We start from the raw sequence: 27,866 nt of genomic DNA on the forward strand, positions 1-27,866 counted from the left end.
CCAGCAGTGGCTTTAAAACACAAAGCTCAGCACAGCAGAGAACGACTAAAACCACAAGTCTGAAAGGTATACGATGCCACAGGGAACGTGTGGTTTCCCTCCTCATTCAGAAGGTTCCCAGGCATCGAGGCAGGCAGCAAGAGGGCTCTTAGACATCACCGTCCTCTGCGCCGTGAGACAGTTGCCATCTGCACAGCCTCCATCTGGGCCTGCAGGAGCAGCCCCCAACCCTCATGCCTTCTAGCTGCAGACCCTCTGAACTGTCAATAAAGCCAATTGTAATTGAAATGAGGGAGTATAAGATATCCAGGGTTGTTTCCAATTAGTTTTTTTTTTTAAGTCCTACTTTGCACATTAGGTAATCATCACTTTCAGCCTCTCCAGCAGAAAGTCCAGAGCACATTCTCTTGGGTGCCTGAGCAGAAATGCAGAGGTCTCCATTTCAGGGTAATACAGAAACATTACTCTCCCCTGTTAATTCTGCTAATAAAAGTTGTACATAGCTAGATCTTAGGGTATATGAACGTGACCACAGAGTTTTCTTTTATGATATCTACTTTTAAAATTACCTTATAGGCCAGGCATGGTGGCTCACACCCCTGTGATCCCAGCACTTTGGGAGGCCGAGGTGGGTAGATTGTGAGGTCAAGACATTGAGCCCATCCTGCCCAACATGGTGAAACCCCATCTCTACTAATAATACAAAAATTAGCCGGGCATGGTGGTACGCACATGTGGACCCAGCTACTCGGGAGGCTGAGGCAGGAGAATCGCTTGAACCCAGGAAGTAGAGGTTGCAGTGAGCTGAGATCGTACCACTGCACTCCAGGCTTGTGACAGAGCGAGACTCTGTCTAAAACAAATTTAATCTAAAACATTACCTTATAAATTCATATGAATGTCATAGCAAGCTCTTCCCAGTGAATTGTTTTTCCTTCACCAGCTCGGTCTCCAATAATGCTGCCCCACATGGAGGTTTGTACAGAGACTTGGCAAGACAGTAAAATGACCTCATTGGTTTGTTTGTTTTGGGTAGAGGAAGGTTGTTTCACCTGAGTTCAGTAGCTGATCGTAAGGAGATCAGGCCCATTAGAAAACCACCCTGATGAGCAGGAGTGAACCACTGTGGTTAGAACTCCTTAGTATTAATATCACATTCACAAACTCCCCTGCCCTCAACGGTTCACGAAATTCCGAAACACAAAAGTGGAAGACCTCAGAGTTACTGCAGTTCCCCCCAATTGGATTGGACCTCTGCAAGCTGTAAAGAGCCCTCTCTGCAACATGTTCAGAAAACACGGGCAGGATGGAGTTCTGGATAGATGAGTACAATGGCTTCAAGCTCTGTGCCACCTCGGAGCCTCTGCTCACGCTATTCCCATCTTCTGGGAAACACCCTTCCCCACTTCTGCTTGGCCAACAGGTAGCATTCTCAATAAGGGCCATATCACGTCCTCAAAGTTCATCTTTGTGCTCAGTATTGGTAAAGACCTTAAGTATCTGGGTCTAGAAGCTACTCCTTTCTAAAACTGAATTTCTTCCATAATTTCTAGCAGAGTTGAAATAACATTGGTGACTGGGGACTCAGTCTCCTGAAGATAACCCATTTTATCTTCATACAGCTATTTATTTATTTATTTATTTATTTATTTATTTATTTATTTATTTATCTGATGGAGTTTTGCTCTTTGTTGCCCAGGCTGGAGTGCAGTGGCACAGTCTCGGCTCACTGCAACCTCCACCTCCTGGGTTCAAGTGATTCCCCTGCCTCAGCCTCCTGAGTAGCTGGGAGTACAGGCACCTGCCACCATGCCTGGCTAATTTTGTATTTTTAGTAGAGATGGGGTTTTGCCATGTTGGCCAGGCTGGTCTCGAACTCCTGACCTCGTGATCCACCCACCTCGGTCTTCCAAAGCGCTGGGATTGCAGACGAGAGCCACCGTGCCCAGACTTACAGCTTTATGTTTAATAATGATAATTACTGCTATTTGTTGCAAATCAACTTATAATGGTTGACAAATGTTACAGGAAGGTAATTCTCACAACAACCCTACAAAGGAAGTACCTTTATCTCATTTTACAGAAGAGAAGGTCTAGTCCGAGAGAGGCTCAGTGACCTGCCCACAGTCACAGAGCGGAAAGTGGCAGAGCCTGGAGGTCTAACTCCAAAGACTGTGCCCTTCGCTGCTGTGCTGCAACCTCCAGGATTTCCTGGTGTGCAGAAATTTTTTACTGTCACAGGTGCACTCAAGGTAGAGCTGTAGAGTTGTGTACAGCTGTCAAATGACCTCAGAATTCTCAGCGCTTAGAGTCTGTCCTGCACACAACACAGCATGTAATGACCTAGACCTGCAATCTTTCTTTGATCAAGGTTTCAAGAATTTAGTTTCACTCTCTACCAACACTGTAAGTTCCCAGAAGGTGGGACCATGCCGTATGCTCATTTCGGGTACTTAATTTTTTGTGCTTAATTTTCAAAACTTTTTGCATCCATTTCAGAACCTATTAGATGGGTGAGTAATTGCGGTATTTGCCATTAAAAGCAATAGCAAAAACTGGAATTACTTTTGCACCAACCTAATGGTATAGACAGCACTGAGCACATGCCAAGTGATGATTGACGGAACAGTGCTGGGGAGAATAGCAAAGAAGCAGGAACCCTGGATTCTGGTTCCAGCTCTGCCACCACCAGAACAGTCCTCCCCACTTGCCTCAGTTTCCCTATATGAACTGGAGTGGTGTGCCACAACCACCTTTTGATTGGTGCTTTCCCAGGCTGTGGGTCTGGTGGCAAGGCCAGGAAGAACTAGCCCGTTACTCAGACTGAATCATGCCCTCATGCACCCACCCAGGAAGCAGTGACAATGCCCCAGAATACAGAGCTGGGCAAGGTAGCGGGACATCACCCACAGGGCACAGACTAACTTCTGCCGGCACTCCTGGTCTATTCATCCTTTATGCTCCTAGGCCAGCAACAAGCAGAAAGCCTGCACATTTCAGTCTGCCAGCCTCTCACTTCTTAGGAAGTTTCTCAATGTTTAGCAAAAGGTTTTTATGCAATGTCAACGAGAAACAACAGAATCTCTGGAAATTTCCTTGGGAAATCCCTTGCTGGCTAACTCACCAAGGAAGTAAGGAAGCTGGTCTGTGTTCAGCCTTCACCACTGTAGTGGGCAGTTCTTCATTCATTTGTTCATTGATTCACAATATATATGTTTTTGTGGGCCCATCATGGACTAGGTGCTGTGCAGGGTGGTGTAGATAAAGTGACGAACAAGACAGAACACAGTTTCTGTCTCGGGGAGCTTACAGTCTTGCTGGAGAGGAGATAGAAGCAAATAATCACACACAGCTCTGATGCAAATCAGGTAAATGGCACAAAGAAAACATGCATAGAGTGCTAACAGAGAGGCCTCACTTGAGGGTGGGTTTGGGTCAGGGAGGGTTTCTAGGCAGCAGCAGCATTTACGCTAGGACCTGGGACGCCCAGGAAAGAGAATGTGGTGGGATCTGGGGGGTGCTCTGATCTACAGCACACAGCAGGAGACAGGAATCAGATTCCTCATCTCAGCTCTGACTCCCAGTGGCTATGAAATGTGTAAGCCTCTTCTCTCTGGGCTGCAGCTTTGGTTTGGTTTTGTATTTTTCTTGTTGTTGTTGTTGTTACTGGTTTTCCCCATCTGTAAAATGAAGATCTGTTACTTCAAGCAAATGTCACGATGCTCAGATAAAAGCCATGGTTAAGATGTCATCTTCGAGACTGCCGTTCTGCATAAATTAATAAAAGGGATCCTTATCACGGACTCCTCCCCTTCCTACCCACCGCATCTGTGAAAGGGAGAGCGTCTGAGGGAGAATTTCATTTGACATTTAGAAAAATGAGAGTGAAATGGGTTTTCCTTATTTGGATTCTCCACTTTATACGCCATACCCAGATTATATACAGACACATGCGGGGGGCTACAGAGGGACTGGAAAACCTGGTCCCAGGTGGCCTGTGGACGGGAAAGCCAGCAGACGTGTGAGGGGAGAAGGGGGCTTATTAAACAAACCTCACTGGCAGTCCTACTTCTCATTTCTTTTCCAGATGCGCCTCAAAACGCTTTGCCAAGAATTCTAATGAGAAACAGATTGCCTCTGGCTCGCCCAGTCCTTCACCTGCAGATTTGTAAGTGGAGATACTGCTGTCCACTTCTTCCGAGAGTCCAAGCGGGGGTTGTTTTAAATTCTCTTCTGCAGGAATTGGAGCTTTGAATGTTCGGAAACCCATTTCAGATTTCTCTTCTTTGATATGCTAGCCAAAAATCATGGGGTCAACATATGAAAGGAAGCAAACACAGTCATTTCGTGGAGGGTTGGGGCTAATCCCTCCCGGAAGCCCTGGGCGATCATCAGCAAGCCCTCAGATTGAAAGCGCGGGGATCCCAGTTTGCAGGGAGAAATGTTTGTTCTGTTGTGTGAATGTTCCTGTTTGTGGTCCCGCCCACAGACTCCAGCGTGGGTCAATGACTCTATTGTGAAGCAAAGAAAGCCAAGGCAAGACCTTAGCCAGAAAGATGTGAAAGTGGGTTTTGTCCCTTTAACCTGAAACAGAGGTTATGCAAGAGGTTAGCCAACCTCTACCATCTGGGTTCAGGAAATGTCCTGAATTCTCATAGCTGCGTAGAGTTCTAAGACAAACACCGTCTCTGCTCTTGCACTCGCTGCCAGAACCCCAAGCCTGCCTGGCCTGCCATTGTCTCCCAAGCCCCGTCTCTGTCTTGTTTGCTCTGCTTCCCACAGGTTTGACCTGCTTAGTCCACAGGGTGGAGGGAGGGTGGGGGCGTTCCCTCCAGCAACCCAGTGCAGACCCTCGGCTCCCCCTGCGTTTACACATCACTGTGGAAAGAGCATTCTTTTCATTTCCCATGTCATCCTGTCTCAAAAAAAATTCCTTATTTCGTAAAAGCTTCCCTTTCTATGAGCAATCAGGATGGAGGTTTGCTAAAAAATATTTTAGCTTGTGTGAGCATGGTGGCTCTCGCCTATATTCTCAGCACTTTGGGAGGCCGAGGTGGGCAGATCACCTAAGGTCAGGAGTTCAAGACCAGTCTGGCCAACATGGTGAAACCCTGTCTCTACTAAAAATACAAAAATTAACCAGGCGTGGTGGGAGGTGCCTGCAAACCCAGCTACTAGGGGGGATGAGGAAGGAGAATCGCTTGAGCCCAGGAGGTAGAGGTCGCAGTGAGCTGAGATTGCACCACTGCACTCCAGCACAGGAGACAGAGTAAGACTCTGTCTCAAAAACATATATATATATATATATATATATATATATATATATTTGTTTAATATATATTAATATATACTTGTTTATATATTATATGTTTAATATATAATATTTAGTTATTATATATTAAACATATAATATAAAATAACATATAATTACATATAGGATTGTATCTGTCTGTGTGGTGGGAAAGGAGAGAGCTTTATTTCCCTGGACTCTGCCATGTCAACTTCTGCTCCCCGGGTACCAGACTCCCTTTCACAAGTAATTTGCTCTTTGAACCAAGTTTCGTCAACAGTCAAGTTTGCCAAGACAAACTCTTTACCTGGGAGGGACTCCCCTGAAAGCCTAGTGTTCAGCGTGTGTCATCTGGCAAATGAACGCTCAAAGGCCAAAAACAAATGGAAAACTATTTCTTTTTTTTTTTTTTGAGACGGAGTTTCACTCTTGTTACCCAGGCTGGAGTGCAATGGCGCGATCACGGCTCACCGCAACCTCTGCCTCCTGGGCTCAGGCAATTCTCCTGCCTCAGCCTCCCGAGTAGCTGGGATTACAGGCACGCGCCACCATGCCCAGCTAATTTTTTGTATTTTTAGTAGAGACGGGGTTTCACCATGTTGACCAGGATGGTCTTGATTTCTTGACCTCGTGATCCACCCGCCTCAGCCTCCCAAAGTGCTGGGATTACAGGCTTGAGCCACCGCGCCCAGCTGAAAGCTATTTCTATTAATAAGTTTGTCAGCCTAAATAGCAGACTCTGAGAAAAAATTTGGGATGGGTATTGCAATGGAATACACATGGCATAGTAAACTCTGCAAAATTCACAGATGTAAAGGAAGACAAAGGGTTTTAAAAGAAAAATGAGGATTACATGATTGTTTTGTGATAATTATCCTTCCCTACAAAGATCAGTAACAGGTGGTGTCATTCTGAGGTTGGACAGGCAGTTTCTGGGCAGTTGTCCTCGCAGAAGTGTTTTTTGTGGAAGGTTGTGATGATCTTTGTGCGAGGTGCTGGTTTCTGCAGTCTTTTGTGATAGTTCTTGTTATCGGTATTTGTGCAGGAGAACCCTTCTTCATGGCCTTCCTGGTTGTATTTGTGGGGATCTTTAACACAAGTGACTCCGCTTTCGTTGACAACTTTCACAAGTTGCTAGAAAATAAAGCTGGAAGCAAAACTGGATTTTTCATGTGCTCAAAAATATGGAATCCAGAAGCTGGGTCAGTGCTTTGTGCCTTTAATCCCAGCTACTCAGGAGGCTGAGGCAGGAGGATTCTTGTAGCCCAGGAGTTCAAGACTACCTCGCAACATAGTGAGACCCTCATCTGAAAAAGAAATAAATGGAATCCAAACATCACATCAAAAATGAAAGTGTTTGCTTAACAAAAGAAAGGATATATGGAAATATTTCCAAAATATACAAAGGCTATGAGGTGTAATGGGATGAGAATGGCGTGGGGGTCAGGCCATCTGCCTCCCTGGGAGCGCTGAGCAAAGCATGGTAGGTCCCTAAGCCTTAGCGTCTTCATCTGAAGACAGAAATAAGGCTTCTCCCCAGGGGAGTTCTCACAAGGATTAAATAAGGTGATGGACATCACGTTCTAACATGGTACTAGTCCTGTGAAACTTGCCTTAGCTTTATGTTGGACTACCGTTTTGCATCTTCTAAATTTTCAAGATACGGATGTGAACTTTATAAACAGAAACACTAAGCTTAAAATCACAACAACAGTATGGGTCTTGTTATAGGGCTATTTCAAGCAAGAATATGTTAACCCAGATTAGATGTCACATCTCGGGCGGGACAACTTCTAAAGGCATCCTGAAGCTTTGGTAAGATCTAGCCTAAAAATGCGATCATTCTGTCCTGTGAGTCCCTGAGGCTGGCACCTAAACCTGCCATTTTAGCGAGCAGGTTCCCTGTCTCAGTCCCTGGGCTACTCCAGGCGGCATCTCTCCAGGTTGCGGTTGCCTCCCACGGTGACGCGAGAAACTGTGCTTTCTGTTTGGAAATATGCCCCCGCAGGCCAAATCCCCCTGAGAAATGAGAGTCCCACCATAGCCCCTGAAATGGCCACCTTCCTCTCATCAAACCTTTTTATTAGCATCCTTGTGTACCCCATTAAGTCCTTGACAGCGGCTTTGAGGAGTCGCACCTGTTTTTCATCAGGATTGCAATTGTAAGCCAGCACAAACATGTGCGATAAGTTGATGCTAAAATACCATGACACACTCCTTGGATTTACTAGCATTTAATAAATGAAGGAGAAAGCCTTGCCTTTTATAGCCCTGAGCCTCCCAGGCCTAAAGCAGATGGGGCGGTTGCCTCCCGCAAAGCATTCATTGCTCATTGCTTCCAAATGCAAGGAACAGGCATCTCGGAACCTTGCATTGCGGGGGGCAGGAGGACCCTTCTTTTTGAAAGCGGTAAGTCCAGGGTTCTCAACCCTGACCACAGCTCAGCGTCAGATGGGGAGTTTAGGAATCATTCTCAGACATTCAGGCCTAGGAACCATTCCCAGAGATTCAGATTTCATTGGTTTTGGGGGGAACTTGAGTAGCCTTAATTTTTAGCAGCTTCCTCACAGTTTTTAAGAGACGACTGATAATCTGCTCAAAATGATTTGAGCCACAGGCAGTCTAGGGCAGTGGGAAGAACACAGTCTTTGGAGATAAGAAATAATGGATGTAAATTCACTGTCTGGAAAGGATAAGCTGTGTTATTTTAGACAAATTTCTTAAATTCTTTGAGTCTTAGTTTCTTCACTTGAAAAATGAGGTTAATAATATCTATCTCATAAGGCAAATAAATGGAAGTTTGTTATGTAGATTCCCCTGGTGCCATCTTCAGACTGATAAGGATTTAAAGCTATCTTCAGTTATCAAGCTTTATTTATTTTTTTGAGACGGAGTTTCACTCTTGTTGCTCTGGCTGGAGTGCAATGGCGTGATCTCGGTTCACTGCAACCTCCGCCTCAGGTGAATCCTAGGTTCAGGTGATTCTCCTGCCTCAGCCTCCCAAGTAGCTGGGATTATAGGTGCCCGCCGTCACGCCCGGCTAATTTTTTGTATTTTTAGTAGAGACGGGGTTTCAGCATGTTTGGCTAGTCTGGTCATGAACTCCTGACCTCCGGTGATCCACCTACCTTGGCCTCAACCTTTATCTTTCTTGATAGAGGGAGGAGGAGAGACGCCCCATAAAGTTATATCCTGCTTTTACGTTTTCAGGCACATTTTAGGGGAGGGCAGAGAGCTTTTCTTGTATCTGCTCTTTCTCAGTTGCCTTAAGCTCAGAACAGTCCTCATGCCAGAGTGGTATATTTTGGGGTGGTAGCTATAGGCATCTCCTATACTCATCGAGACAGGGTGGTATCGGTGAATGGAATGAGAAGAAAGCCTAGACACAGACCCACGCAAGTATGGTCAGTTAACAAAGATGCAATATTAAATCAATGAAGAAAGGATAGTCTTTTTAATACATTGTGCTGGGATAATTGGATATGCATGTGCAAAAGTAACAACAACAAATTTTGACCCTTGACCCATACCCTAGGTACCTAATTTTGTACCTTGTACAAAATTTAACTCAAAATACATCATAGACCCAAATGTAAAACCTAAAACAATACAACTATTGGGAGAAAGCATAGGAGAGAAAATCTTTGTGATGTTGGGTTAGGCAAAAATTTCTTAGATACCACGATATCAAAAGCACAATCCAGAAAAGAAAAATCGATGAATCAGACATCATCAAAATTAAAGCCACCTGCTCTGTATATGACACTGCTAAGGAAATGAAGCCAAGCCACAGACTAGGAGACATATTTGCAGAGCATATATTTGACAAATAACTTAAATTCAGAATATATAGAGGACCCTCAAAACTCAATAACAAACAACCTAACTAAAAAAAAGGGCAACAGATTTGTTCCGGCAGCTCACCAAGGAACGTAGGTAGATGGCAATTAAGCATAGAAAATATCCTCACCATCATTAGTTATTAGGAAAATGCAAAATACAACCACTACACACCTATTAGAATGGCTAAAGTTTTTTTTTTTAATGACAATATCAAGTCCTGGTGAGGAGGGAGAGCAGATGCACCTCTCACACATTACTGATGGGAGGCAAAATGGTGCAGCTGCTTAGAGAAACAATTTAGTAGTTTCTTATGAAGTTAAATATGTACTTATTGTATGATCTAGAAATTCCATACACAAATATCTACAGTAATTTCATTCAAAATAATCAAATGCAAAACAGTTCAAATGTCCATCAACTGGTGAGCAAATAAACTATGGTATATCCAAACAATGGAATACTACTCAGCGCTAAAAAGGAAAAATAAACAAATACAGGCAATGACATGGATAAATCTCAGATGCCTTTTACTAAGTGAAAGGAGCCAGACGGAAAAGCCCATCCTCTGTCTGATTCTATTTATAAGACATTCAGCAAAAGAGAGGACTATAGGGAAAAAGAATAGATCAGCGGGCCCAGCATGGTGGCTCATGCCTGTAACTCCAGCACTTTATGGGGCTGAGGTGGGTGGATTGCTTGAGCCCAGGAGTTTAAGCAGCAACCTAGTTGAGACTTTGTCTCTACAAAATAATTTTTAAAAATTAGCCAGGTGTGGTGGTGCACACTTGTGGTCCCAGCTACCTGGCAGGCTGAGATAGGAGGATTGCTTGAGGTTGAGGTTGCAGTGAGCCATAATTACAGGACTGGACTCCAGCCCAGGTGACAAAAAAGATCAGTGGTTGCAAAGGGCCAGAAGTAGAGGGGAAGGATGGCTACATGGTAGCACAAGGAAAGTTTTTTGGTGTGATGGAACTGTTGCATATCTTGATTATGATGGCAATTATGCAAATGTATGCATTTGTCAAAACTCAGAATTTTTACATAGAAAAGAATGACTTTTGCTGGGTGTAAATTATACCTCAGTGAAAAAAGTCTAATATGGTATCTCTGGATTGAGGAAATACAGGACCTTGTTTTCTGTGTAGACTGTCTTGATCCAAAGGCAGGAGTGGAAAGTGAGTGGTGATTGGTCCCAAGGTCAACCGCAAAGTTAAGTGAACTGTGTTGAGAAAATCGTGCTGGTGGTTTCAAATCCAGATCACTGGACCCCTGAGGATTTATCTGAAAAGGTAGTGAGTGGGACTATGGAGTTATTTTTCACATTTCGAGAAAAAAACCTAAGGAAAATTATGTTTTACCTGAGATAATGTTACCTTGGCATGCTGAGTAAAATCTCATGTTCTTTTCCTTTTGGCGGGAATTCTCTTTTCTGCTGATTATATCTAATTCATAGAGAATTTTTTAAAGCCAGCATGCAACTTGGTGGATAAAAGTCCTTCATAAGAAGAAGCCCAGCAGGAGAAGTTACAGAATGGGGTTTTTGGTGATGAAAAGTTTGTGATTGGCCAAACTAAGCCATACATTTGAGGGTGATGAAGGAACACTCTCCTTCGTCAAGGTATGAGTACTCACAAGTTTTTTATTTGCCCAAGATAGCTTAGGGGTTGCTGTATCTGATGTTAAAGAACCTCCCCCACCCACCCTCGCTGCCATCCCCCGCCCCCAGGTCCTTCAGGCCTTTAGGAGCTCCAAATGGACCTGCGTGTAATTTGGAGATTGGCAAAAGTATAAACCCCTGAGTCTGGATCAACACCACCATGCATCAGTCCCTGTCTAGAGCCCTTTGGGCTAGGACACTCTTAATGAAAAGAAGTACATTCCAGGGCCAAAACTAGCCTTGTTATTAACGTTAGCACATCAGTTTTATGACTGTTCATTGTAACAAAAAAAATAGGGTTTTGTACCCATGAACACTAGAAGAAGTGAGACCAAGCCCTGGCTGAGACGGGAAGATGTGGGAGATTCTAACAGCAACCTGAGACGCACCTCTGTGTAAGCAAATTAACACGCCCTCCCTACTCAGTGCAGAGCTCAAGGGAGCTTAACAGGATTAGCAGCAAATACCTTGTTGTTATTTTTAACATTGCTCAACTCCCTTGTAAATCTCTCCATTGTCCCTGCCAGTAACCTCTTCATAAAGGGAGGCATCCAACCTTAGAGACATAACAGGCAGAACTGGTAATAATTCATTTGAGGTCTTACCCAGTAGTGGTCCATGGAATTTGGTACCTAAAAAAGAGATTCATATGTGTTAGAAAGTTTATGGGCTTTGAAGTTAGATAGACTTGGATTTGAATTATGATTCTGCAACTTATGAGTCTTGGTCAAGTTATCTTGACCTTTTGAACCTCAGTTTCCTTTAAAATGAGGATTTCATCTACCTCACAAAATTACTGTAAAGATTAGAGATAATAAATTGAGAATTCCTGACATGGAGTCATGGAAGTTATCACCTGGAAGATGCTTAATGAATGTTGGTCTCTCTCTCTCTCTCTCTCTCTCTCTCTCTCTCTCTCTCCCCCCCACACACACACACACATACACACGTATGCACGTACGCACACACTTACCTATACATAGACACACATATATATATATATATATATATATATATATTTTAATTTCAATAGGTAATTAGAGGAAAAGTAAGATGCACACTCTTCCACTTCTGAACGTTTCTGAGATTGGGCTGTGTCTTTTAATTGATGTCAATCCAAATTTACTAGCAGCAGAGGAGTGAGTTGAGACATGGCTGTCATCGCTGAGCTAGGCACACTTAGCTAAAGCTTTCCAAGGAGATTGCAGAATTGAGATCTGGGACAGGCTGCTGTGGTTAATTTGTGCCCTGTGACCGATTATCACTAGATACTGCACATCCATCTGTCAAAAGTATCTGGGTGGCTTTCAAATTTCCAGATTCGATTGCAGAGAAAAGTAAACCATGAGTTTAACCAAATAGAAAATGCGTGCAAAACCTAGCATATTAACTGTTACTACAGAGTATACTCAGGAGGTCAAGTTCTTGGGCACAGTATCTATAATTCTATATTTCTAGTATTTGCCTCAACTGGGAAGAGTCTTTAGATTGTAAATGCAAAGAAAACTTAGAATTGATGATGATATTGAAGAAAATGCTACATGATTATACAGATAAATGTACATGAATGGTGTGGCTCTGTTTCCCTACCCAAATCTCATCTTGAATTATAATCCCCACTGTCAGGGGAGGGACCTGGGGGAGATGACTGGATCATGGGGCAGTTCCCACACGCCATTCTCATGATCATGGCGGAGTTCTCATGAGATCTAATGGTTTTTAAAGTGGCAGTTACCCCTGTGCGCTCTTTCCTGCTGCCACGTACGAGATGCCTTGCTTCCCCTGCACCTTCTGCCATAATTGTTAGTTTCTTGCTGAGCTGTGAGTCAATTAAGCCTCTTTCCTTTTATAAATTACCCAGACTCAGGCAGTTCGTTAGAGCAGGGTGAAAATGGACTGATACAGTACACTATTATTTGTTTTTTAAAAAGTGTTTAATTTGGGGCCGGGCGCGGTGGCTCAAGCCTGTAATCCCAGCACTTTGGGAGGCTGAGGCGGGTGGATCACGAGGTCAAGAGATCAAGACCATCCTGGTCAACATGGTGAAACCCCATCTCTACTAAAAATACAAAATACTATCTGGGCATGGTGGCGTGTGCCTGTAATCCCAGCTACTCGGGAGGCTGAGGCAGGAGAATTGCCTGAACCCAGGAGGCGGAGGTTGCGGTGAGCCGAGATCGCGCCATTGCCCTCCAGCCTGGGTAACGAGCGAAACTCCGTCTCAAAAAAAAAAAAAAAAAAAAAGTGTTTAATTTGATATGACTTTTTTCCATTAAATCTATATTAAGCTGATGGTGCATCTTATAACTGATGGCATCTTAGAACACATTAAATACGGTCATACTAAACCACTTCTCCCATCCCTGGCTAGTACCACATGTGCTCATGTTGACGTTTTCTGTGACATTAGCTGACTAGGCTGATTCAAAATTAGCAGTGGCAGGCAATCTGTGTGGTCAGTGAACATTCAGCCTCATTAATGATTAGGAAAACAAAAATGAAGACTGAAATGAAAGACCATTTCATTTGGCCAAAAAATGTAAAGGTCTAATAATTCCTTTGGAGAATAGTTTGATGTATTCTCATGAAGTTGAACATGCCCATAACCTATGACCTAGAAATTCCATTGGAATCCAAGAATCTCTGCACATGTACACCAAAAATCACATACAAGGAAGTAGCTAGTTCAGTTTGCAACTCACACAATCTCTCAAATGCTTTTCTTCAAGATGTACACTGTACTTCAGTATTTAGCAGAAGTGCTTTATGCAAACTCCTTATTTTGACACACAGAATATTAAAAAGACACGTATTCAGGGGTTGAGACTAAAATTAATAACTTTTACTGCTTGATCAAGATACAATCTTGAGTGAAATTGAAAACTTTGCCATGAGGATGTATGGGAGTGAATGATTCGATGACTGCTAGTTCTGTTTCGTGCTGTCGCCTTGATCTGTGTTAAGCCACCATTGGTTTTGTACATCAAGTGGAAAAGGCAAATAATATCTTAGAATTGTTATGAAAATAGGTTTGATTTTGCAGCTCCCCTGAAAGGATCACAGGGACCCATAGGGGCAGGCGAGGTTCCAAGAATGCTGCTGTACTACAGTATTCTAATACGTGAATATACTATAAGGTATTATTTGGGGGATGGGGAGGTGGGGAAAGATAGCATGGGGAGAAATGCCAGATACAGGTGAAGGGGAGGAAGGCAGCAAATCACAGCGCCACATGTGTACATATGCAACAATCTTGCATGTTCTTCACATGTACCCCAAAACCTAAAATGCAATTTAAAAAAAAGATATTATTCTAGTGTTGGTACACATTTGGGTAGCTTTCAGTTTCAGATTATTACATATAGTGTGTAGCAAGGTTTTAAAATAAATTCTTCTCCCTGCCACGTAAAAGTGTATTTAATCCAGCACCTGACATACAGTAGGCATTTAATAAATTTCAATCGTTAAAATTCCTCTACAGAGGAGTCCTCATTATGTTCTGCCTAGGATTCCCCTACCTCTGCCTCGTACTGTACGCAGTGGATCTCTGCTATGTAGATGACAACAAGTTATTTTCTCAAAAAGACATAGAAAGAAAGGAATTAGTTACTAGGAAAGGCAGCAACCAGAAAAGTAACTTCTGCCCTCCTCCCAGCCTGGGACCCTGGGATGCCTCCAACCTCGGGCTGTTACTGAACTTTTCCATAGCTTAGGAGGAGTCAAACCCCTGGAGGAAGGGATGCTTCCTCCTGGCAGTTGCTGCCCAATCCCCAAAGTCAGCAACTCTCTAGCCACCACAAGACTGCATGATGAAAAGCTGATGTCCGTCCCTAAGGCTTCCAGGCCTCCCTTCCCCAGACACCAAGACCCACAAAGCCTGCTCCCTGCCCTCTGGCAGCCAGATACAGGGATTAGGATTCATGTTTCTGCCATTTGAAACTTTGACCCTTGGAGAAAGCAGCCAAGATGCAGGAACAGTTGAAATATGACTTCTGGCAGTGGTAGGTGTTTCTGGGACGTGCCCTTGACCTGCTGGCTGCTGTCCTCTCTTGGTTCCTATTTTCCAAGGCTGGCTTCTCCAAAAAGTTCTGACCGATTCTGTGAACACCTCATCATCCTCCCTATAGATTTCTTCTTGGCTTAAATTAACCCATTGGTTTCTGCTACTTGCACCCAGTGACCCTGACTCATTCTGCACCTTCATCAGAAGCCTGCTCTAAGAATCTGCTCTCAGGAGTGGGCAGGGGTCAGGCCTGCTGCCCAGGGAGCCATCTTAGGCGTTATCAACGTGTTGGGGCAGCCCTCTGACTCCTCCCTTTCAGCGCTTGTCTTCCCAGCTGCCTCTCTGGGCCTCCCCCAGCATGCCGTCAGCCTTCTGAGCAGGCAGTACCCGTGGCAGGCTAGGGCGGCATCACGCCCTCAAAGGCTCTTTTGCTCCCACAGCATTAGTCACGACCATTGCCGTTCTCCCAGCACCTGGTCCTCGCCTCCACGAAGGACAGTTCACGTTCTCTTGCAGCTGTTTGTTTACCCACCTGCCGTCCCATCTGCTTCTGATCTCAGCCCTGTGAGCCATCAGCCACCGTCTCACGAACGGTGACGCAGGAAGCAGTTTACACCTTTGCTGACCCCAGCACCCAAATGGCCAAGAGTGAGGGATAAAACGTGCTGTTCTAACACTGCCATGGGAGCCTGAGGGCTGAGCACACGCGTCTACCAAGAGGAGTTGCTGTAGAGAGGAAGGTTGGCCTTCACAGCACAAAGCTGAGCCGTCTGCTTGGTAGAGTGCCTTTCCTTAGATTCCCAAAGACTTTTCCTAGTAGGGCACTGTGGGGAGCTGGCCCCTAAAGGCAAGTTGGAGTCACCCACAAGGTCTCTGTCCAGCCCGAGAGACTGGCTCCAGCAGCCTCTTGGCGGAATCTCTCCAGACACAGAAGTGCTGGGTTCCTCTTCACGAGAGGCAAGACGCTCTGAACACCCATGTGAGTGCTTCTCCCCCCAAGTCCGCTTCAGCATCTTGTAAGTGCTGGGGCAGCCAGCCAGCCCCGAGAGGCGAGACCATGACTTTGCTTGGAGGGTCCTCTCTGTTGTTACGTGACACTCGTGCATCAGGCCTTTCCTGACAGTGCAATTCAACGTGGAGCCCAGTGTCTTCAGCCCAGTGAGCTTCCTTCCCTGCACACCACTCCTCTGGATAAAGAGTCAGAGGTGGGGGCTCCTGGGCCAAGCCGGGGTCCCGCTGCTGAGGGCTCACATGGCTCCCTCTGGCTGCCTGACTGTCCCTGACCCTGCTTTGGGCCCCATCTGTCCAGCAACAGCCTGGTAAGTGCTAAGGCTTGCCTCCCACCACTGCACAAGTCGGGGCGGGGAGCCCTGGAGATCATCCTGGCCTGTGTCTGGTGGGACCAGCCCACGTTTACCACTGGGCAAATCGCTGCTTCCTAGAGGTGGCTTTACTGAGACAAGGGCTGACCTCCCTTTGTCCCAAAAGAGAGGTGAGCCCTCTGTCTCATCATGACCCAAGCCCAGGAAGGCAGGATGCAGGGCCTATTACATGGTGGCTGGAAAGTCAGAGGTTTTCTTCCACCTGGGCATGTGGTTAAATAAACTGCAGAGTGACCACGATCATATCCCAAGAAGGATTCCAAAGATGAGCTTCACCCACCAGTGCTCCTGAGATGGCCAAAGGTAGGCTCCTTTTTGCAGAAACCAGGAACAGCAGGCACAGGGGAATTGCTTAAATGGAGAGAGAGATTTGAGTATTCAATTTAAATCTCTCCGTTTACGTTTAAATTTAATATTTAATTAAATTTAGGAAAGAAAATTAAAATGAAACCGACCGCTCAGCCGATTGAAACTCCTGATTTGTATGTTTCTAAGCTCAGAGAATGATCCTTTGAGAACTCACGGCCAGTGGCCACCAGTGATGAGACAAAGGCGAGAAAGGGGCCCTGGGCTCCCCACACGTCTGGCTCCAGTGCCCTGCACTGTTCCTGTGCTGCACCTCACCCCAAAAATGCCAGACAGCAGAGGGGACCCTGGGCTGAGACGGAGAGACCTGGGTCCTAGTGCCAGCTCTCCCATGGAGTGATCCTAGACACCCGCTTTCACCCACCAGGCCTCAGTTTCCTCACCTCTAAAGAAGGAGGACAATGGACCGTCACTTGCAAAGCCTGTGAGGCTTCTGTAAAGCTCCAGCAAGACAGAGCATGAGAAGCTGGAGTGGAAACAGCCTCACAATACGAGTAATTGTTGGTGTTATTTTTGCTCACAGAGTGTGGCCATCCCTGCCTGGGAGGTGGCACAAGGAGTATGCCAGGCTGGCAGGGAGTATGGTGGCCACGGGGGACCTGGCAGTGGCCTGTGATTCCAGACACTGTGCCAGGAGCTAGGTATCTAAATAAGCAAATGCAGGCCGCCTTGAGGGTGTGGACAGTCATGTATCCCACAAAGGGTCTGAGTGAGTAGCTATGGGCACCCCAGGTTTCTCGGCCAGCTGTTCCTCCAGCCTGGCTTGGAGCTGGAAGCAGAATAGAGACCAGAGTCTGGGGTCAGGGTTGCAGTGGGGGCTGCCCTGAAGCTGCCTTGAGCATTTGCTGTGGGAATGCTGGCAGCCACATGCCTTCTGCCACTGCCTGCCTGGCTGGGCTTCTGTGCCTTTAAAATCGTTTGACATCTTGGAGATTGGAAACAGAGCGCCCCAGTGGAAGGCCAGCAGTAGCTATGGAATGCCGTTCTAATATAAAACTTGCTCTCGGTGGATTTAAACTGATATTCCACCGGCAGGCTTTGGAGCGAAATCACCTATTATGGTCCTGGAAGAGGCCCCAGATTCTCTGGGCTGATCCTTTGCCCATGTGGATTAGCAAGAATAGAGCTGTTTTCCCTCTCAGACTGTGCAGCCCCATCTCCCACCCTCAGCTGATGAGCCGACCCTGAGATTGTAGTCCGGACGCAGGACTGAGCGCTCAGGGCTGGGAGGGAGTCCCCACGGTGTTTTGTTCTAAGACACTCTCCAGCCCAGCCCCTAAGGGGCTTTGGAAACCACAAGGATAAGAAAATGAGAGCAAGAAGATAAATGACATCTTGGTATTGTTGTATCATAGTCTAACTCGTTTCGTTCTCTTAACACTGAAATGTGTGTGATTATTATTCCTGTTTGACAGGGGAAGAAACGGGATCAGAAAGACCTAAGTGACTTGCCCTTGGTGTCACAGTTACTCCATAGCAGACCAGGATTTAGCCCTGCTCTCTCTGCCTCCAGAGCCTCCATTTGAACAGAGGACCTGACCACCAGGGCCAGACTCAGGAGGAGTAGCTGGGGAGTCCCCAGGCCTTTCTGATCCCATTTCTTCCTCTGTCAGACGGGAATAATAATCACACACATTTCAGTGTTAAGAGAAGGAAACGAGGCAGGCTATGATGCAACAGCCTGGCACAGCAACTGTCACAGTGTGGTCCAGGAGTCCCCACCACCGTTTCAGGGGAGCTTCAAGGTCAACACTGTTTTCATGAAAATGCCGAGATGTTATTTACCCTTTTGCTCTCATTTTCTCGTCCCTGTGGTTTCCAAAGGCTACCAGCTCTGACAGCTGTTGGAATGTGTGCTATGTATTCTTCTAAAAATGTTCTCCGTTTCGTTGCTTCTCGGCTTTTTGGCTAAGATCAAGTGTAAAATTTTCTCAGTTTCAATTTATAAAATGATACTGATCAATAAACAGAAGTTCTCTGGGGCCATCAATAATTTTTAAGGGGCCTTAAGACCAAAAACATGGAGAACCACTGGACAAGCACAACGCTGGGTGCATAGTAGGGTTTTTTTTTTTTTTTTTTCATTGCCTCTGAACTGGCTTCCTTGCCCTGTTTCCCCATTCCTTGATGGGTATGTGTGTATCAAGGGCGGGCGGGGCGGGGTGGGGGGGTTTCCTGTCATTTGCACCATAAAGGATGCATTTTACTGTTCATTTACTCCCAGCCCTGCATACGGCACCTTCACATGTGGAAAGACTCTAACTAGCAACTTGATGCGTTGGTGATGGTTCCTTTTCTCAGGTTGCATGAGCCCAAGTGCCCCCAGGCCAGCAGTATTATTACCTCACTATGCTGATTTCATCCTGTGAAAAAAGCAAATACAGTTGACCCTTACGAAGGCTGAGCAGCCTCACTGAGCATTGTCACATTCGTCAGATGAAGGCCTGCGGGCTTGCTCTGGCTGGAGAGTAACTGGGGTGCACAGGAACGCGTCTTCAGCCTTGGTGGTTAGGCGAGATCTGCTTTGCTTTGTCGTCAGCCTTTGGAGGCCACATACTCAGATGCCTGCTTCAAGACACCGTGTCTTCCCTGAACTTGAGGGTGATCAATTGATCTTGTGACTGTATGTGCATGTTGTTGTATTAGCCAGTTGGGTCAGGAAAACAGAAGTCACTCTAGGTTTTTAGAGAAGGAGAAGGTTCAATACAGGAGACTAGAGGCATTCACAGCCTCACAAGAGCAAGGAGAAGAAAGGCCACTTTCTATCTTTTTTTTTTTTTTTTTTTTTTTGAGACGGAGTCTTGCTCTGTTGCCCAGGTGGTGCAGTGGCATCGCGATCTCAGCTCACTGCAGTCTCTGCCTCCCGGGTTCAAGTGTTTCTCCTGCCTCAGCCTCCTGAGTAGCTGGGACTAAAGGCACATGCCACTGCGCCCGACTAATTTTTTTTTTTTTTTGTATTTGTAGTAGAGATGGGGTTTCACCGTGTTAGCCCAGATAGTCTCGATCTCCTGACCTAGTGATCCGCCCACCTCGGCCTCCCAAAGTGCTGGGGCCACTTATGAATCTGAAAGTTCAGATATCGCAGGGAAGTGGCCATGAATGGTGTCAGCTTCCCGTAGCATCAAGGTGGGAGATTGTCAAGGAGATGCCCCAGACTCCATACAGAACCCCACAGGAGCTGCTGCTGCTGCTGTGTGTCTCCCTGTCCTGCCTCTGAAACACTGGCTTCTCCTTCTCTTCTGCATCCCCCAAACAAGCAAGTGCCTCTCATGGGTAGAATCTAACCTGAAGTCTGCCAGCCAGGGAGTCTGGGAAGTGTTCTTTCCAGGCTTCTTGCCCCTGTGGTTTGGGTGATTGCTTAGGTCAGGGAATCGGCAAGTAATCTCTCTCCTGGTTGCATATCAGTTAGTCTGTGAAATAATGGTAGTGGTATGAACAAAGTATGTCAATCAGATGTACTGTTTATTAGTAGTAGTTTCTTCCTTCTTTGCATTTTCTGCTTTTGTTTAGATATGTTGTTACTATTTGAATATTTCCTCTCAAATTCTGGTAAGGATTCTAGATGTATACTTTAGAGAAAAACAGCTCCTTGAAAATGTGTGTAATTGGATGAGCAAAATGATACAAAATGTAATGACTGTGAATGCTGTTCATATTTTGCAAAATGTAAGTATTATATTCATATAGTTTTAAAAATTAGAGGCTAGTGGCTCATACCTGTAATCCCAGCACTTTGGGAGGCTGAGACAGGAGGATCACCTTAGACCAGGAGGTCAAGACCACCCTGGGCAACATAGCAAGACCCCATATCTAAAAAAAAAAAAGTTTTTAAATTAGGGAAATAGTTAATAAAAATATTAGGAAAAATGCCTTATCTCCAGATTCATTGAGAAAGAATATTTTCTTTTTTAGTAAGTTTATAGAGTTTAAATAATAAGCTTAATAAGAGAGATTAATGAGTTTCCATGATAATTCTAATCTTTGTAGAATGATTTTATTCACCAGCATTTAAACATTAAGAACTGTAATTTTTAGCTATTTAATTTTTTAGGGCAAAATATTTCAAGACTACATTCTACTTGGAAATTCTTCACATTTTATTAAAGATTAATTAAAAGCAGAGTATCAGCTTTGCCACCAACCTCAAATTTTCATAAGGTAGGGAAAAACTTAAAATTATGTAAACACATGTGATCAATTATCCTCAACCTAGAAAAATTAAAGACTATTAGCCAGGTGCAGGGGCTCACACCTATAATCCCAGCACTTTGGGAGACCAAGGCAGGCAAATGGCTTAAGCTCGGGAGTTCAAGACCAGCCTGGGCGACATAGCGAGACCCTATTCACACACACACACACACACACACACACACACACACACACACACACACACAAAACAAATAAATACTTGGGCATGGTGGTGCATACCTGTAGTCCCAGCTATTTGGAAAGCTGAGGTAGGAAGATCACTTGAGCCCAGGCGGTCCAGGCTGCAGTGAGCTGAGATCACACCACTGCACTCCATCCAGCCTGGGTTAGAGTGAGACCCTGTCTCGAAAAAAACTAAGAATGTGGAACAGAAGTACTAGAGAAAAATGAGGGACCCTAAATATACTGTGATCTTCCTAATCATCAAATTTCTTAACACATTTTTGTAAAAATGTTTTAAGAAGATAACTCCTTATAGTTTTGAATTTTGGAGACTGGGTTTTTTAATTGTCAGGATGATTGCTGTAGACCACCAATCATTTTCTTAAGCTGAAGATAAGGAAGTTTTAAGATATTTTCCTAAGTTATTTTGTTTCCTATTTCTTCTATAGCAAAGTAACCACAGAGTCAATGGCTTACCATACATTTATTATCTGACAGTTCTGGAGGTCAGAGGTCCAAAATAAGTTTTCTGAGCTCAGAGCTAACAGCAGGATTGTGTTTCATCTGAAGGCTCTAGCGGAAAATCCATTTTCTTGCCTTTTCAACTTCTGTGGGCTGCCTGCATTCCTTGGCTTTCAGCTTCTTCCTCCTTCTTTAAAGCCAGCAGTAGCATCTTCAAATCAATCTCCTCCCCAACAACCCCCGCCTGCCTGCACCCTGCTGGGTCTTGTTCTTTCTCTCACCTCCTCTTCTTTTATCACACCTCCTTCTCTGACTCCATGCCTGTCCTTTCCCCTCATAAAGGCTCCGTGATCACATTGGGCTCACTCGGTTCATCCAGAATAATCTCCCCATTTCAATATCTTAATTATACCTTGAAAATTCTTTTGCCAAGGGAACACTTATACACTACTGGTGAGAATGTAAATTAATTCAACCATCGTGGAAGGCAGTGTGGTGATTCCTCAAAGAGCAACAAAGAGAACTACCATTAGACCGAGAAATCCCGTTATTGGGTGTATACCCAGGGAAATAGAAATCATTCTACTGTAAAGACACATGCACATGAATATTCATTGCAGCACCGTTCACAATAGCAAAGACATGGAATCAACATAAAAGCCTATCCATGGCAGATTGGGTAAAGAAAATGTGGTACATGTACACCATGGAATACTAAGCAGCCATACAAAAACAAGATCATGTCTTTTGTGGGAACATGGTTAGAGTTGGAGGCTATTATCCTTAGCAAACTAACACAAGAACAGAAAACCAAACGGTGCATGTTCTTACTTCTAAGTGGGAGCTAAATAATGAGAACACATGGACAGAAGGAAGGGAACAACACACACTGGGGCCTACTTGAGGGTGGAGGATGGGAAGAGGGAGAGGAGCAGAAAAACTAACTAATGGGTACAAAGCTTAGTACCTGGGTGACAAAATAGTATGTACAAAAAAAACCCTGTGACATGAGTTTGCCTATATAACAAACTTAGACATGAACCTCCAAACCTAAAACAAATTTTTTAAAAACCCTGCAAAACCAAAAAAAGAAAAAAAGAAAGTCCCTTTTGCCATGTAAAGTAATATGCTCACAGGTTTGGGTTATTAAAATGTGAGTATCTTTGTGGGCTATTATTCTTCTTATAACAATTATAGATTGTAAAAACATGTCACTGGAAAACATTTTCCAAAATTACATTGCCTTGAGTCAAAAGGTTAGCGGTATCATCAAATGTGCCAGGTAAAAGTGAACAACTACTTAGTAATACAAACATGCAGTATAATAACTGTAGGAGCAATCCAGCAACTGACCGTTCTGTTTGTTTATTTTTCTGTATCATGTCAAGGTGCAATGTTTTAATAACTAAAATAAGATTTTCATAGTAAAATCATACAAATAATTAGAATTTAAAATAAAATTACAGGTTTATTTGTGTATCTCAGAAGGTTTTCTGTGATCATGACATTTGGCTTTTGTTGAGTATTTCAGACTTGGGCTTTCAGTTTTAGGCTAAAATATATTTTGGATACACTTTTGCTAGGCCTTTCCAAACTGATATAGCACAGGGGTGGAAAGATAGTAATACTATTTTTCTTTTTTTTTTTTTGAGATGGAGTCTCACTCTGTTGCCCAGGCTGGAGTGCAGGGTTGCGATCTTGCTTACTGCAACCTCTGCCTCCTGGGTTCAAGTGATTCTCATGCCTCAGCCTCCCAAGTAGCTGGGATTACAGGTGCACACCCCCATGCCTGGCTAATTTTTGTATTTTTTGTAGAGATGGTGTTTCGTCATGTGGCCAGGCTGGTCTCGAACTTCTGCCCTCAAGTGATCCACCCAGCCCAGCTTCCCAAAGTGCTTATTTTTCTTTTAATAAAACAGTATGCTTTTCTATATGCTCAAAATAAGGGATATATAATGCATTGCAAGTTATTTGAAACTTTTTTTATTGTACATTTTTCTGTCATTTGTACATGGATGGCATGAGACTCACTCACTCACCAAGGCCAGAGTTACTGACATGACTAGATCCGAAGTCTGTCTGTGCAATTTTAAAAGTTCTCTCTTTTTGTAAATGGACTTTCATAGTTTTAATTTTCTTTTTTGGTAGCCTTAATGATTTTCTGAGTTAACTTCCTGGAAGGCAGGATTTAAAATCTGGGTAACAACATTCCAAGAAATGGTACTATGCCAGGCATTCCTGGTTTTCTGGTGTTGATCTGACTGAAACTGGCCCTCTAGGTCCCTGTTGATCGTCCAAGCAGAGGGCTGCAGGTGCCTCTGTCCATATCCAGGACATATTCCTCACGTGAGCAACCAAGAGGCTAGGAAGAGTCTTATTAGAGCAGAAACTATTTCTCCTCCCCTCCCCTTCCCCCCTCTCCTTTCTCCTCCCCCACTCCCTTCCTCCCTTCCTTCCTTCCTTTCTGAGACAGGGTCTTGCTCTGTCACCCAGATTGGAGTGCAGTGGCATGATTATAGTTCATTGCAGCCTCTAACTCCTGGGTTCAAGCATCTTCCAGCCTCAGCCTCATGAGTAGCTAGGACGATAGGTGGGCGCCACCATGCCTGGCTTACTTTATTTTATTACAGACATAGGGTCTCACTATGTTGCCCAGGTTGGTCCAAACTCCTGGCCTCAAGAGATCCTCCCGCTTCAGCCTCCCAAAGTGCTGGGATTACAGGCATGAGCCACCACACCAGGCCTCCCTGCTTGTTTTTCCTAGTAAATGCTGTCAACTTAATTTACTTTTAACCAGCCAAATAAGGAGTTGGAGGGCAGAGCTGTCATCTTGTATTTCTTACTTAGATCAGTGTTGTTTTCATATATTGGTGACCTGCACAGCTACTTGACTGGTCCCATACTTATTACAGTTCCATTAAGAAGAAGCAAGCGTGTTCCTTAGGTGTTTTGGAATGCTAACAATAGTTTATGGGCATTTCGTCGTCTTCATTATTAGATCTGGGAATGACTTCCTTACCAGCTTCTCCATAATCTTCATCTTCTCTAGGAAACTTTAGGCCTAGGTTGAGGCTAGACACGAACCCCATGGGGTACTCCTTAGGGGTTTCCAAAGGCGTCTTACAGAATTTTTGTGGTTTTTAGGTCTTATGTTTAAGTCTTTAATCCATCTTGAGTTAATTTTTGTATAAGGTGTAAGGAAGGGATCCAGTTTCAGCTTTCTACATATGGCTAGCCAGTTTTCCCAGCATCATTTATTAAATAGGGAATCCTTTCCCCATTGCTTATTTTTATCAGGTTTGTCAAAGATAAGATGGTTGTAGATGTGTGGCATTATTTCTGAGGCCTCTGTTCTGTTCCATTGGTCTATATCTCTGTTTTGGTACCAGTACCAAGCTGTTTTGATTACTATAGCCTTGTAGTATAGTTTGAAGTCAAGTCAAGTAGCATGATGACTCCAGCTTTGTTCTTTTTGCTTAGGATTGTCTTGGCTATGCAGGCTCTTTTTTGGTTTCACATGAAATTTAAAGTGGTTTTTTTGTAATTCAGTGAAGAAAGCCAATGGTAGCTTGATGGAGATAGCATGGAATCTATAAATTACTTTGGGCAGTCTGGCAATTTTCATGATATTGATCCTTCCTAACCATGAGCATGGAATGCTTTTCCATCTGTTTGTGTCCTTTCTTATTGCCTTGAGCAGTGGTTTGTAGCTTGAAGAGGTTCTTCATGTCCCTTGTAAGTTGTATTCCTAGGTATTTTAGTCTCTTTGTAGCAATTGTGAGTAGGAGTTCACTCATGATTTGGCTGTCTCTTACTGATGTTTGAGAATGCTTGTCATTTTTGCCCATTGATTGATTTTGTATCCTGAGACTTTGCTGAAGTTGCTTATCAGCTTAAGGAGATTTTGAGCTGAGATGATGTGGTCTTCTAAGTATATGATCCTGTCATCTGCAAACAGAGACGATTTGCCTTCCTCTTTTCCTAACCGAATGCTCTTCATTTCTTTCTCTCGCCTAATTTACCTGGCCAGAACTTCCAATACTATGTTGAATAGGAGTGGTGAGAGAGGGCATCCTTGTCTTGTGCTGGTTTTCAAAGGAAATGCTTCCAGCTTTTGCCCATTCAGTGTGATATTGGCTGTGGGTCTGTCATAAATAGCACTTGATATTTTGAGATACGTTCCATCAGTGCTTAGTTTGTTGAAAGTTTTTAGCATGAAGGGCTGTTGAATTTTGTTGAAGACCTTCTCTGTATCTATTGAGATAATCATATGGTTTTTGTCATTGGTTCTGTTTATGTGATGGATTACGTTTATTGATTTGCATATGTCGAACCAGCCTTGCCATCCCCGGGATGAAGCCAACTTGATCGTGGTGAATAAGCTTTTGGATGTGCTGTTGGATTCAGTTTGCCAGCATTTTATTGAGGAGGTTCGCCTCGATGTTCATCAGGGATATTGGCCTGAAATTTTCTTTTTTTGGTTTGTCTCTGCCATGTTTTGGTATCAGGATGATATTGGCCTCATGGAATGAATTAGGGAGGATTCCGTCTTTTTCTGCTGTATGAAGTAGTTTCAGAAGGTATGACACCAACTCTTCTATGTACATCTGGTAGAATTCAGCTGTGAAACTGACTAGTCCTGGACTTTTTTTGGTTGGTAGGTTATTAATTGCTGCCTCAATTTCAGAACTTGTTATTGGTCTATTCAGGGCTTCAACTTCTTCCTGGTTTAGTTTTAGGAGGGGGTAAGTGTCCAGGAGTTTATCCATTTCTTCTGGATTTTCTGGTTTATTTGCATAGTTTATACTATTCTCTGATGGTAGTTTGTGTTTCTGTGGGATCAGTGCTGATATCCCCTTTATCATTTTTATTGTCTCTGTTTGATTTTTATCTCTTCTTTACTAGCCTGGCTAGCAGTCTATCTATTTTTTCAATTTTTCAAAAAACCAGCTCCTGGATTCATGGATTTTTTGAAAGTTTTTTTGTGTGTGTGTCTGTCTCCCTCGGTTTTACTCTGATCTTAGTTATTTCTTGTCTTCTGCTGGCTTTTGAATTTGTTTGCTCTTGCTTTTCTAGTTCTTTTAATTGTGTGGGGTTTTTTTTTTTTTTTTTTTTTTTTTTGAGATGGAGTTTCACTGTCGTTACCCAGGCTGGAGTGCAATGGCGCGACCTCGGCTCACTGCAACCTCTGCCTCCTGGGTTCAGGCAATTCTCCTGCCTCAGCCTCCCTAGTAGCTGGGACTACAGGCGTGAGCCACCGCGCCCGGCCTAGTTCTTTTAATTGTGATGCTAGGGTGTCAATTTTAGATCCTTCCTGCTTCTTTCTTCTGTGGGCATTTAGTGCTATAAATTTCCCTTTACACACTGCTTTAAATGTGCTCCAGAGATTCTGGTACATTGTGTTTTCCATTCTCATTGGTTTTAGAGAACATCTTTATTTCTGCCTTCATTTCATTATTTATCCCATAGTCATTCGGGAACTGGGTATTCAGTTTCCATGTAGTTATGTGATTTTGAGTAAGTTTCTTAATCCTGAGTTCAAATTTGATTGCACTGTGTTCTAAGAGACTGTTTGTTATGATTTCCATTATTTTGCATTTGCTGAGGAGTGTTTTACTTCCAATTATGTGGTCAATTTTAGAATAAGTGTGATGTGGTGCTGAGAAGAATGTATATTCTGTGGATTTGGGGTGGAGAGTTCTGTAGATGTCTATTAGGTCTGCTTGGTCCGGAGCTGAGTTCAGGTCCTGGATATGCTTGTCAATTTTCTGTCTCATTGATCTGTCTAATATTGACAGTAGGGTGTTAAAGTCTCCCAGTATTATTGTGTGGGACTCTAAGTCTCTTTGTAGGTCTCTAAGTACTTGCTTTATGAATCTGAGTGCTCCTATATTGGGTGCATATATGTTTAGGATAGTTAGTTCTTCTTGTTGCATTGATCCCTTTACCTTTATGTAATGCCCTTCTTTGTCTCTTTTGATCTTTGTTGGTTTAAAGTCTGTTTTATCAGAGACTAGGATTGCAAACCCTGCTTTTTTTTTTTTTTCCTATCCATTTGCTTGGTAAATATTCCTCCATCCCTTTATTTTGAGTCTTTGTGTGTCTTTGCATGTGAGATGGGTCTCCTGAATACAGCATACTGATGGGTCTTGACTCTCTATCCACTATGCCAGTCTGTGTCTTTTAATTGGGGCATTTAGCCCATTTACATTTAAGGTTAATATTGTTATGTGTGAATTTGATCCTGCCATATGATGCTAATTGGTTATTTTGCTTGTTAGTTGCAGTTTCTTCATAGTGTCAATGGTCTTTACAATTTGGTATGTTTTTACAGTGGCTAGTACTGGTTGTTCTTTTCCATATTTAGTGCTTCCTTCGAGAGCTCTCGTAAGGCAGTCCTGGTGGTAACAAATCTCTCAGCATTTGCTTGTCTGTAAAGGATTTTATTCTCCTTCACTTATGAAGCTTAGTTTGGCTAGATATTAAATTCTG

Source organism: Saimiri boliviensis, chromosome 2 (assembly GCF_048565385.1).
Source record: "Saimiri boliviensis isolate mSaiBol1 chromosome 2, mSaiBol1.pri, whole genome shotgun sequence".
Taxonomy (NCBI): domain Eukaryota; kingdom Metazoa; phylum Chordata; class Mammalia; order Primates; family Cebidae; genus Saimiri; species Saimiri boliviensis.